The following is a 14,102-nucleotide window of genomic DNA, read 5'->3' as shown; positions in this document are numbered from 1 at the left end:
AGGTTTTTCACTTGGCTTCGGCCAGTTTATAATTAAAAAACAACATGTTCGTCTTATCCGTCTTCAACGTTTGTAATTTACCGTTTTCCTGTTAACTTTCACAGTAAGTACTAGCTCTTAATGTTTTCAAATTTGCTATATTGTGATACACTTCTAGTCGCCTGATGATGGCAGTACGCCGAAACTATAGTCGCTGTTATTTTTAAAAACTTCAACGAATAAAACTATATTGGGAAGGTTTAGAGATTTTTGATAACATAATATATTTCAACCCCCATTTCGAGGAACGATGGATCCAACTCAAAAAAAAAAAAATCATTTGAGTAATTTATAAGTGCATAATCTGCACAAAATTAAATATCAGGAAGTCCACATATGGACGTGAGTATGCTTACTCATTTAATAATCAATGCGCAATTACTGTAATTTTAGTTCTTGAGTCACGGAGTCGAACCATAAGAAATCCACCCCCTTGCGGAGTAACGAACATAGTTCTAAAGGGAGCCCTCGTCAGAAAGATAAGTCTTTCACCTCGTCTTCCACCTACCATTCACTTATCACTTACACGCATCATTTCATATTGTTAATTGTCAAAATTGTTATCACTAACTACATTATTGTGTACCGATCAGTGTTTAAAATTTGCAAGATTATACTCAATTCATTGAGGTGGCCAGTAGAAAGCGCTTTCCATTGTCCCTGCTCAATTTCTGACATCACAGAATTGTTTTATTATTGCTACTGTCCACTGTGAATTCCTTGCCTCGAGATTGCCATCCTCTGGCCTCCATTCCAACAACGAACCCCAATCCTTCCAATTAGTTGTACCACGTTTGCATTTGTTACACGAGGCTACAAAAAAAAAAAGTATTGCATCGCCGCGTGGTTACAACCCCCACCCTCATTATACCTGGTATACCAGGTATATCAAAATCGCGAACAAAAAAAAATGCAACACAATGCAAATATTCAAATATTAATTAGATTTTTTGAATTTATAATTAAAAAGTGAAGTGTACTCGGGAGTCCATTATTTGTTGACGTCCGACATGAAATCTGAGAAATATGCCGTGAAATCTCGTGAAATTCGGAGAAATGTGTATGAAGTTTTCCAAAATCAAAAAACCTAAGTAAATTCTTTAGTTGGATCCTCCGATATATTGCCGAGAAACAATTTAAAGAAAAGAAATGTGACTTTCAGGGTATTAATGTTTATTTAGAAAACATATTTGTTTTGGTCCCTCCATTACCCAGTTTTTTTTATATACTTTTATATACTTTACCTAATGCGTTGATAAGTCAATTATAGATGAAGCAAATAGATACATTACATTTCCTGAGCAGACGGCTGATTAGTTAAAAAAAAGAAGGTAAACAGTGAATCATACAAGAAAGATATGAGAGGTCCAAATACACCGTGTGTCCTATTTTGATTGAACCTGTAGTGCGTGACCCTGTACCACTTTTTTGTGCAACTTTTAACATCGCAAACAGAATTAATCTAGCTACGTTTGTTTCTTAGATATAGTGTGAAAAAGACCTACATTTTTTTTATATAATTATATATCATATTTTGCACATTTATATTGATTGGTATCGGCCACGATGTATACTATCTTATACCGTGGTATCGGCTGTCTTAGTTACCATGGATACAATAAGCAAAACAAAATCTCCATGAATCCATGGCATACTATTTATAAACACTAAAAAATAAGTTTTTTATTTTTGATTCATGGTTAAAATAAAAAGAAATATAGGTTGTGATATTCGTACATCTGGAAAATGAATGCAAAAAGTTGACGTTAAGATATACAGGGTGTTGCATTAAAAAACTATCAACTTTTCATCAAATCTCAGAAACGGTGGCCAGTAAATGTTTTAACCACGCCACTGGATTCTACGTAAAAATATCTAAAATAGGCAGTTTTTAACTTTTTTCTATCTTACATGGGTAGTAACAGCTCACCAAGTCAAACTTTTCGCCCTGTATCTCATTAACAAACGCAGCTAGATTGATTGTGTTTGTGGTATTAAAAGTTTCACAAAAAAAGTGGCACAGGGTCGTGAAAAAACCCAAAGCTCTGTCTTTAAAAACAGCTGAGATACAGAGAACGAGAACAGAGAAAGACATGCAATGATATTCTTCATTTCATTTGCTAGTAAAAATTATTTAAATCAATGCTCGTGTGATGACTAACGCTTATGAAGAGCAGTGGCGCAACCCAGGGGGGTGCTTTGGGGCTAAAGCACCCCCCAAAATTTTAAAGAGAGTAAGGGCTTACACATAGACAAGAAGTGGACAAATGAAATGAATTCGATGTTCCAGTTATCTTAGCGTCAGGGTTGTCAACGTTTACTTCATACGTATCGCTTAAATATCCCCTGGAAATCGCCCAAAATCGCAAAATTTGAGGGTTTCTTAAATCGTCCAAAATCGCAATGTTTTTGAAGTAAGTTCACAATAAAACGACAAAATAAAATGGTATTTATTTTGAATTAACAAAAATCGCCTACCAAAGAAATGCTAGCTATAAATTCATTGATTATCATTTTATACAAGAGGTTGAGTTTTGGACTACTTCTTTCAGCAACCCCCCCCCCCCCAAAGGGTAGGTACTAAGACAACTCGTAATTCTAGCACCCCCCAAAGCAAATTTCTGATTGCGCCACTGATGAAGAGGATAAAACCAATGACCGTTGGTGTGTTTTACCATTAGGAAGAGAACTGGAGAACATAGTTCTTTGGTTACTATATAGCTATCAAGTTCGAAAGTGAAACTTGGTATTTCACCTACCTTGTAAACTTGACTATTCGAACCTCGAAGCAAGGGCTTAGGCAGACGCAGACATCAAAAAGTCAAACGGAGTAAGTTATCAAAAGTCCATTGCAATAAGTTAGTTTAGCCATTGATTATATAGTTCGTAGTATGTAATCAATGGTTTAGCCTAATAACGATGGTACAAAAGTGACTCACCTCAAATAATAAGGAAACTTATTAACTTAATTCTGTTTTCTGTGATAGGTACACCTTACAATACTTCTTTATGAATGGCGTAGTATTTGTAGTACACTACTTTACACGATATGTGTCAGTGTTTATAGGTCGCAAGACATCACTTATTTTGCCAACTCAACGTTTTCGTAACTTCACTCAAAGCGTGCTGACTCCACATGTAAAATAACCATTGCCGCATATTCTGTATTATGTAAATGTAGCAGCTTGTTACATTCGTAGTAATGATCAAATTTGCACCTCATTTTGCATTGATTTTGTACGTACGCTACACATAGAATTTAAAAAAATCAGAAAAGGACTAACTAATGAAATATAAGTTTCATAGAGTTGAAATACAAGTATGGCAGCTTATTCGTGCATTGTGCTACTTTTTTGATTTCCTTTATTAGTTATGCCTGTGCGTTATAACTTGCACGTTCTGTGTACTGCAGCTGCAACCAGAAGAAACATGGAGTGGAGACAGTGATTTACCGACAATTATTACGGGTTTTTTCGAATTAGTTACTAACAAAGCATTCAATTTTAACAACTACCTAACTATTTAGTAGATAAGTAAGTCATTAAAATAATACATGTAGTTATACCTAATGTATGGTTATCATAAGCATAACCACTTTTTGTGTTTCGTAAACAGAAAAATCCAAATAGGTATACAAAATTCCTACAATTGATTATGACAATTTTCCATGCTTGCGCCTCTCATAACAATTCAATTACAAAATGTACTTTCTTGCTCATCTAATGATATGGGAAAATTAGACGTTAAAGAAGCCTAAAAAGGATATCGGTAGTTAATTACATTCGGCATGGTAAAAACGAGTAGGTAAGTACTTAAGTAAAAGTGCTTCCTGTTTTGTAGAAGTCTTGGGACAAACTACTAGATACGATCATTAGAGAAGCGAAATTAATCCCAGCGGTATATGACTGTACAGTGCACTGTTTAGACGTTTTTGGGAAACTGTTTTTAACTTTACACATAAAAGTGGGACAGATTTTCTGATCGAACCAAAATATTTTTACGATGCGACATTTCACGCCCTTATTTCCAGTCAAAAAACCGAAATGTTTATTTTTCTCAAAAACTATGTACTAATTTTAGATATCTCGAGAGATATCTAATGTGTTATATTAAAATTTTAAGTATAAGATACATAATACAAAAATACGACACAAAAAACAAAAGTCGGAATGTGATGGTTTCAACAGGATGGTGCACCCGCGCACAACGCCTTAATCATGTAGGAATACCTCTCGGACAAATTTCCTGGAAAATGGAAAATTGGCCCGATGAAGGTGTTTATTTATTTATTTTTATTTTTTTATTTGCGAGCCATATAAAAAAAATAAAGTTGATGATTTCTCCGAAACGAAATGTTGTACTGAAAATCTCTCAAAGGTGTCTTGTAGAGCCAAAAAGTGGCACTGAGAAAGTGTTTTTTGTATCTGTTCAAATAACATCAGAAAAAAATAAAAACGAAATCGGCAAATTTCGGTTTGTCTGGCGTATCTCCGAAAGTGGGTAATCGTAAGGTTTCGGTTTTGAATCAGAATCGCCGAAGCGGAGCCTGCGAAGGTCATCATTCAAAATGAATATCACTGGTGAATTTGCATACACAATTGACAATAGACCCGACAGCGTCTGACTGCAGCGGATAAGAGCCGAATACTACGAACGTAACTACGGATTATGGGGACGGGTCGTTCTTGTCGAATGCTTGGTTGTAGGATGAAAGCCATATTCCTCGCCATATTCATTTAAATGGATACACGAACGCCTCGATCTAACCGTCGACCAATCCCTTCAGTGACCGTGATACCATTTCCATTTGGTATACTGTATCCTCACATGGCATATTGGGCCCGTATTTGGTTGACGATGACGATGGAACCCCGTTAAATTGTATTAAGAGCGCTACTCCATTCCTGCATGATCTTGAGCGATTTTGTCGTGCCAGTAACCTACCACGTAATCAACAATGGTTTCATCAGGACGGCGTAACCTGTCACGCGGCTAGGGAGTCTTTTGGAATGCTGCGCAATCATTTTAGATTGAGTTGAACAGTTTATTTCACGTGGCACTGATTTCTCACATCCATCGCACCTCGCATCGCACTCACCAGACCTAACACCATCCGACTCCTACAGGGTGGTTCAAAATTTTAGTTCGCCATTCGGATGTCCGTAACAGTAGGAGGTGCCGTGCAGGTTAAATGGGGGCCCCTTCTTGTGACGATAAACAAAATTTTGAAATTTGTGAAAAATCTTTGAAAATAACCGAGATATCACCCAAAAACTGAAAATGTCAAATTTCGTTTTCATTTTGCCCAACTTAAACGATGGGAACAGGGAAATGGACCGGTTCCTGATAGCACCTTCTATGGCCACATTTTTTCGGGGAATCTGAATACCTATGTTATCAGAATTTCGATATCACGCTAGATATAAAAGTTACAGGCTACTGCTTTCTTATTTCTTATGGTCACCATATTGGATTTTTACAGAATGAAATAGAGGACAAAATTCATTTGAATCTCCTACATAACCATGTTGGTTCAGCAACATCTAATTACCCGTGGATGTTTTGTTGAGAAATGAATGCAAAACATTTGATTTTGACATTTTTCTTGTAAATTTGTGTAAAGGTAGCGACTATAGAGTGTGACCCGTCACGATTTTCCTTATTTTGCGTCCTCTATCTCATTCCGTAAAAATCAAATATGGCGTCCATAAGAAAAGTAGTAGCTTCTAGCTTCTAAATCTAGCGTGCTACAAAAATTCTAATAACACATTCAGATTAAGGTGATATCTCAGTTATTTTTCAAAAATGTCAAATGCATTTTTAAGTCGAAAAAGGGGACAACTTTGCCCCCATTTAATCTACAAATTTGAACCACCGTGTACATATGGGGAATGTTGAAAGATGCAGTTTTCCGTACCATACCACCATATGGGACTACGGAATTGCGGGTTAAAATTCAAGGTATTTTCGTGCCATGCAACAACCTTTATTCAATGTTTGTGAACCTTCGCGAATGCTACGAATACTGTTTGAAACTGAACAGAGGTCGTCAAGAATATCTGTTTTATCTAGCACGTCGTCATGAATAATGTTTGGAACGCTATATAATGTAAAGTAAATACATAAATAAGAAACGTTTCATAATTTCAGTACTATTTATTTTGCCACATACGTACGGATTAATTTGTTGCTATATAAGCGATATTTAACATGAAATAGGACGGTGCATAGCGCCATTGAAAAGCCACCGCTTTTCCGTTATGATGACGCGGGTTCAAACCCCACAGCGCGCGTTTTTTTCCTATAATAGATCGCGGTAAAAAGAAAGGAGTGAAAGATTGTGAGAGACAAAGAAGTAGTCACTTCTGTAGGCACTTATCAAGTGCCGTTTTCGAATATTTATGAACTTGCCTCGTAAAGAAATAGGATCGTGACGAGACAGCCATGGTTTGCATTCCAAAAACCCTGGAAACAGTTAATGAGTTAACCAGAAAGTAAGTTGGTAGTAGAAACAAGATGACAAGACTGAGACTTGTGGATCGGAAACCCCAAATTGCATTAAGAAGCAAAATGGTGGCTAGATACAAGGTGAAGACTGGAAACACAATTATGACTACCGCCAAAGGAGTGAGAAAAATACACCAGGAAATGAGATGACGATGAAACCACAAAAAGAAACCCGAAAGTCGAAAAACGCTACAGTTTTCTGCAATCAATTTAAATCATCAGAAAAAGAAACAACTCAACCTGTGAGGTTAGAGTCCGAGTCTTAAACCGCTACAATCTTTCTATGATTTCAAAAAACATAGTCTCAGACAGCAGGAACAAGATTTAGGTGGCGTCTAAGAGCGCAGGATTTCTCCAAGAAGTTCTAGGTGGTTCCTGAGAAAGTTCCTAGATAAAGAGAGAGAAGATGGTGCGAACAGGTCTCTGTGGTGTCTAATGGACGAAAGTAGAGCGTGGGGCTAGTAATGGGGTGTCTCTTAAAAGATCAGCCGATAAGATCTAAGCGAATCATAACAAAACTGTGTGGCTGTGAGCCCAATGCGGAATAAAGAGGCTCAAACAGGCAGGGATGCGCCCTAAACATCTTGAGTATACTAAGGAATACCAATTGCCACGCGATGTGAATCGGAAAATGTTATTCCTGATAATACCTACAAAATATACACCGAAGGTCAACAAGTACCTCCTCCGATACTCCTTTCTTGAAATATTGGCACTAAAGTTTTGAAATCACCAACAGATACGTTTAGTTGAAGCTATTTGCATAAAGACGGCCCAAAAAACAAATTATTAAAAAAATGCTGTGCCAATCGCAAAAGCTCTTTTTATCTGCGTTCCGAAGGCCTTACCGAGTCGTAGTTACATAATCTGAGTAACTTCATTTACTTTAGTTCTTATCTAATTGAACAAGCATATTTTATTACTGCGACCTTGTTTGCTTTTTTTTCGTGCCGCGTCCTCCAAGACCTGCTCCTGTTCTGTATTCCATTCCTGTCCATGTAGATAGAAAAGCACACCAGAAATCGACTTAGTGTGTCAGTAATTTAGTATCCGAATTCGAAATGTATTCCCTACCTTATTGTTCTGCTAAGTATGTACTCGTATGTATGTAATTTGCAGGACAAAGCGGCGGAAAAGAGGGTCAATACACACAATAGAAAAAGCAATTAGTGAAATTTGAATACTAATTTAGTGTCACAATTTGAAATGAAGTGCTTTATTTTTAGAACTACTGCAGACTAAAAAGGGTGACAATTAATGGAATAAAATTCTTGGATTAGGTTTTTGGGTATTCTCTTTCTGATTTTTTCATTTTCTTAAAATTTCTACCCCAATTTTTGAGAGTCTTATTTGAGTATTTTTGAGAAGATAATGACACTGGACATAGTTTTTAAAAATTAAAAAAAAACTATTAACAGTTCTGTTTCTAAAATATTCAAACAGTGTACCCTCGAGTGTACCCACTAAGTTACAGGAACCTCCGCCCATTTTTTTGTGGTCCGTGGTGAATTACAGTTGAATTTTTTTGGTTTGCAAATTCTAATTTTTGATTTGTTACAGCTATTCCTGCTAGACCCGTAACTACCAAAAAAATTTCGTCCGCTGTTTAGGAATTTCGTAGTTAAATTTCGAACCGAAAGCCGTATAACCGCAGTATATAAAAGAATCTGAATGAGTCACGCAACTGACGATTATGCCACCATTTTTGACGAATTTATTGTCTTGGATTTAAGTGGGAGATACCTTTACCTTTTCCAACAAAACCAATAATAAGAGGCGTTTATTAAGCAACAAAAGAACTTCGTCTTGTAGTGAAATAAAATAAATAGTTTAACTTTTCAATTCAAAACTTCTCAAAAACAAAGGAACCCACAAAAAAATTGCAATGAACTTTTTTGTAGAGTTTTTTGAGTCATTTTGGCCAGTTTATGCGAAAAGCCGTTATAACTCTTAAAATGTTGACACCCTCAACAACCTTGAATATGGTTACGGATCAAAACCAAAATAGGACGTTTTCGATTCCCCATACTAAAAAACAAAATTGTAATAAAAAACGAACATTCATTTTTTATAATTATTTTAATTCCTTTTTTAATTTATGTAATTTTAAGCTTATTAAGTAAATATTTAAAAATCTCGCGGCACCCTTATGAAGTGCTTGCGGCAACTTGCTCCCACTTTGAGAACCACTGATATAGATAATAGCAGACCCGACGAACGTTGTATCGCTTATCCCGGCGAAGCTCGCATATATGGGTACATTAACAAGGCCTAACCGTTTCATATGCCATTACAGTGTGCACATTTTAAATATTTGAAAGTATTGTGAGTTAGTTAGAGTTAAAGTATACATATACATACTCTTAATTTCTTATTTTTATACGTATATAGGCTCCTATTTACCTACTGTCAATAAGGAGCAAGTGTGCCAACAGACCTAACACAAGCAGAGATATATTTTGCACCGCACATGCCCAATAGCATTTTATCGCCAAAAATTTAAAATGTGTCCAGTGTGACTATGCAACGAATGATAAATCTAATTATAAAACACAAGGTTTCCAAGGATTTAAAATGTGTCCAGTGCGATTTCGTCACCAAACATAAATCCACTCTTAAAGCACATCGTTATTTTCTTTATATTTTGGTCGTGTTTTTTTTTCGAAATTTTAATAGTTATTCTGCCGCGTAATCTGCTGTTCGGGCCGGAGACGAATCTAACATAGGTCATAAAAATTGTCCAACCGTTTTTGAGTTATAAGTGGTGGAAGTGGGCGATTTAAAAAATTCAGCACCATAGTTGGCAATGGAAATTTAATTCTGAACATACCATGTAACTGAAAATTCGCTTAATTAGACATTTGAATTTTTAATTTAATTCATAACTCGAAATAAATTGTATAAAATTGGACAGATCGAGGTTTAAAGGTTTTGGTAGTAAACTATTCCACCAGTTATTCCAGCGTGTTTACATCAATTAGTACCTAGTGTCAGCTATACAGTAGCGAGTAGAGCTTTCTCTATGTTATGCTGCGACATGTCAAAGGCTTAATTTCACTTACCTATTGAAGGCTACTATCTCATTCTGTGCTTTGGCGCGTTTTCCGGTCTGATGAATTAGATTAGTTCCATTCGAGATTGTGTTTTATGTACGACTAGTACCTTTTGCCAAACAGTATTGTTGAATATTCTCGGTCGTTGAAATTTATTTAAATAATAATAATCAGTGGTTGAATAATAAGTTCTTTTCTCTCAGTCATAATTAAGAAACGAAATTAAAAGTTCACCTTGATATATTTTCCCACATTTATAATGTTTCCGAAACATAAATTATCTCGAAAGATTTTCAATGATCCGAGATAATTAAACCTTTCCATTTTGATCATCATACGAAAGTTTTTATTGTGATTTGATTTCGAATTTCACTCTCTATAATATTTATGTTTCCGTTTCATATTTTCAACGATCGATCTACCAGGTAAAAACAGACGTTAACGTTTACAGGAAACGCCAACGATATTAAAATGCATGACTTGTTACCGGTAGGGTAAGAAAATGCGCGTTACGATCTTCTTCGCAGGGTGCCTGTCTTGATTACAAAATTCGTTTTGGTAATTGGATCCACTGTATAAAAAAGATACCTAAGCAGCTGATATTCTTCTTTTGTGCCTGTGCGATTATTTCGGATGTTACTTACTCGATTTATGTTATTATCTCCCTGACACATTATTAAATTATTACATAAAACGATCCGTCTTTTGGTGTACTCAATAACTAAATTTTACGACATGAGAATCTATACGCAATTAAGCGCGCGAACATCATTTAAAGACCCCAAAGTGGTTTATTACAGTTTGATAGTGTGTCATTAAGTCAAACGCTGGATGGCCAGGCCAGTTCACCAAACAAAACTGGAACGACTAGCGCTAAGAAAGTTAATGATGAGAAAGTGGTCAACAAATTAATGACAAGGAATTAACGAGTAACAGAACCGTTCAAGTACCTCTAAGGTAATTTTAAACGGGCCTAGTTTACCGTAAACTTTCTTGAGATAAGGTCAAGTGTAACATGGAAAGGCACTTACCAGTAATGCTTAAGAATCCTCATCTTAAATGGGAATTTTGTTTCAGTGTAAACACAGTGGGTGGCGAGGTAATATTTATTTTATCATTTGTTTAAACAATAAATGGCGCGTCACAATCACTAACTAGATCTGGATACGAGTCAACTCACTACCGGCACCGATTCCCAACAATGACCATGAACATATGACCGTCTACAAGAAACTAACTACATACATAACATGTTAGCGAAGAATGTTGAGGAGATTCTATACTTAACCAACTGCAGAACAAGTGGGTGTAAACAGGTACATAGGAAACTAGTTTAGAGCAACTAACCGCGCACGTTCCATGCTACAAACCGATTCAAAAAAGGGCGACGGACTCGAACGTTTCTTCTAATGGACCAGAAGAGTAGTCAGGGCATTCTTAGATTACACAAAATTAATGAGGCTTTACAAGATCGACTTTAATCATAACAGAACTACGCGCGTAGTTTCTGAAAAATCCCTTTTTGGTATCACGCACCCTCGACCATTCCAAGGGTGAAATTCCTGCAGGGCTCTGACGTCGAGCAACAGGTAAAAATGTAAAAGCTTAGACGACACACCTGTCTACACAAAACAATGGAACGATAAACTCCCACGTTTCCCTTCGTCTGTCCACCACCGTAGAGTACCTGCATAAGTTTAAAGTTCATTGCATTTCTATAAGAAAAAAATCCATCTGACGGCAACGCGATACGTCACTATTTACATTTTCTTTTATGTAAATAAACGACGGTGCACGCGACTAAAAGCTGCATGTTTCCTTTTATGACACCGCTACCTGAGTAAATCTCACTTCGGTCCTATTCATTTGCGGATTTTCATTTTAAACGGAATTTTAATCTTTCTGAGAAATTCCATCAATGACGAAGGAGAAATTTACGCTGGCTAGGTAGAAAGAGATTCATTAGTGTTTTTATCCTCTTTTCCGTGCGCTGTATGAAAATTGCCTTCCAAAAGTTTACTTTCGTTTAATACGTGATTTATGCAAAAAAAAACGTGCCCGACTAAAAAAATCGAAATTCGTTCCCAATAAAAAAGGCTACCCAAGAAGGATTGTGACACACACAAATATTCTCAGAAATACACCTACATTTGAAAATTATGACCGGTTTTTGCTTCCCACATTTTTATCAATGAAAATTAAAAGTCCCAAGTGAGCATGGCTTGCAAAACATAACATAAAAATTTGGCCCTAAGAAAAGTAGCCGTCTATAGGAATTCTCTTCCTGAACTTCCTGACTATGCTGGAGGGGGGAGGGTGCACTACTAAGTTTGATAGCGCATTTTACAACTCATGTTGGAAGGCGCTGTATTACCTATGGCCCCTTTCTTCGTCCCTCCTAGGCCTTATTAACGAGTATTGTGTGATCAAAACTCTCTAAACCTTCCCCATATAGTTTTATTCGTTGAAGTTTTTTAAAAGTAAAAGCGACTATAGTTTCGGCGTACTGCCATCATCAGGCGACTAGAAGAAGGCAGTACGCCGAAACTATAGTCGCTTTTACTTTTAAAAAACTTCAACGAATAAAACTATATGGGGAAGGTTTAGAGAGTTTTGATCACACAATATATTTCAACCCCCATTTCGAGGAACGATGGATCCAACTCAAAACTTATTAACGAGCTCCTAGCGTCCGTCCGTCCGTCCGTTAGCACGATAACTCATGAACGAATGGACCGATTACGATGAAATTTTGCAGGTGGGTTCTTTATAAAATTTGTAGATCGGAGTTCGTGAATTGGCAATGTAGCCCAAAAAATAAAGTAGGCCCTTTTGACATCTCCGTTAGTTATGAACCGAATTGCATAAAATTCAATATGCGCATAGCTTTAGCCATATAAAACACAATTCCAAAAGATGAGCCTAATCGATCAGCATTCACAGTGTCCTTTGCGCATCTCGACCATTTACAGACCGAATTGCAAACTTTCTTATTTATGAAGGTAATTAAATGAAATTTGATACATAGCCACTTGGAATAAAAGAAAATTTAACGCCAGTTTCAAAATTTCCAAATACTGCTTCCATGATAGCAGCTTTTTATACCTAACAACCTTCGAGCTCCGTGATCTGCTATCATATCCAAATCGAAGAAGACAACAGTTGGCTGTAATAATCTATTGTGAGCACTTCCTGGGTGACTGTTACGTTAGTTTAAATGAAAATGAAATTGATGTTCCATTCCTAGTTAAGGAAAGTGTTTCGAACATGGTTTTCCTTCTAAACACGTATAAATGTTAGAGGCAATACAGAATAACGGCGTTCTTCAGTTAACTTTAACAGATATCGAGTACGAGTACAATGCACTTTCAAGAAGTAAATGGCGTCTTACATTTACATTAATCAATAGGTTGCTGTAATCAAAATGGAAAGACGTGTCCATTTGCGTAAAACTAAGTACACGGATAATGGTACAACTGCAATAATAATTAATCTTCGTTAGACTTCATTTCAATTTGTTAATTTGAAATGAGCATCTACCAGTAATTTAGAATAAGATATTGCAGTTGTTCATTGCATGGTAAATGGTAAGATGATTGTTTAGAGAATGCTATTGCTATGGTATTACGGAATACCAAACATCAAATCATACCCTAACTGGCAATCACGCAATTCGCAAATTCAACATGAATCTTAAATCACACGGGGGCGGCTAAATTTAGTGACCCTTCTATTGAAAAATAAAATCGAGTATAATGGTAAGTACTGATATGAGATAGTTCGAGTAACGTTAAATTTTAATAGTTGAAGCCACTGAACGCTCCTTTCCGGCATTTAAAGGTCTGGAGTTGGATCTCTTTAGGGTTGCGCGATTTTTAGTGTTGAGTAGTACCTATTGTACTTTGTACCGGGTGACCCAATAAGACTGTTCCTCGACCATATCTCGGGAACCGTTTGTCGTATGAATTAGGGTAAAAAAATTTATTGGGTAAATCGCTTATGAAGAATCGCTGGAATAGTATATTGAAAGACAAGTGTTACAATGCGACCTATTGTAATACGACTATCTTGTGGCACGAGTGGCGTAGCGAAGCGGAGCCACGAGTGTCCGCAAGATAGGAGTATTACAATAAAGCATTGTAACACGTGTTTTTTATACTATTTTTTCTATTTCGGGGCTTTAATTTAATTAAAAAGTAATTAACAAAAACTACAGGAAACTTTAGAATTAATCTGTCTGAAGTTGGCAACATCTTTCACGTTGACAAATTTTAAGTTGGCAACGTAGATAAACACAACACTGACAATTCGAAACTTTAAATTCCGTGAATGTGTAATTTTTTACTCGTAGATAAATTTATTTTCAAGTTGTAACTGCCATCTTAAATTTTAAAATTGCATTTTCTTTAAATTTCGCATAATAAACTACTTAAACATTCTTTTTTAACATTTTTAAAGAGTTTATCTATCATTTTCGTAAAAACATAAACTTAGTTATTTCAA

At 36.1% G+C, this 14,102-nt stretch overlaps 1 long non-coding RNA gene across 1 annotated transcript; it reads left to right on the top strand.

Moving 5' to 3' along the window:
• The first annotated feature begins 288 nt into the window (after window positions 1-288).
• Window positions 289-845, top strand: LOC116169774. The gene is made up of 2 exons (XR_004145066.1): window positions 289-381; window positions 433-845. It is a non-coding gene; the product is annotated as an uncharacterized LOC116169774 (long non-coding RNA).
• Window positions 846-14,102: the final 13,257 nt, after the last annotated feature.

The sequence above is a fragment of the Photinus pyralis genome, unplaced genomic scaffold (genome assembly GCF_008802855.1).
Source record: "Photinus pyralis isolate 1611_PpyrPB1 unplaced genomic scaffold, Ppyr1.3 Ppyr1.4_LG4, whole genome shotgun sequence".
Lineage (NCBI taxonomy): Eukaryota > Metazoa > Arthropoda > Insecta > Coleoptera > Lampyridae > Photinus > Photinus pyralis.
Note: the sequence above shows the minus strand (reverse complement) of the source record. Positions and strands in the feature narration are given on the sequence as shown.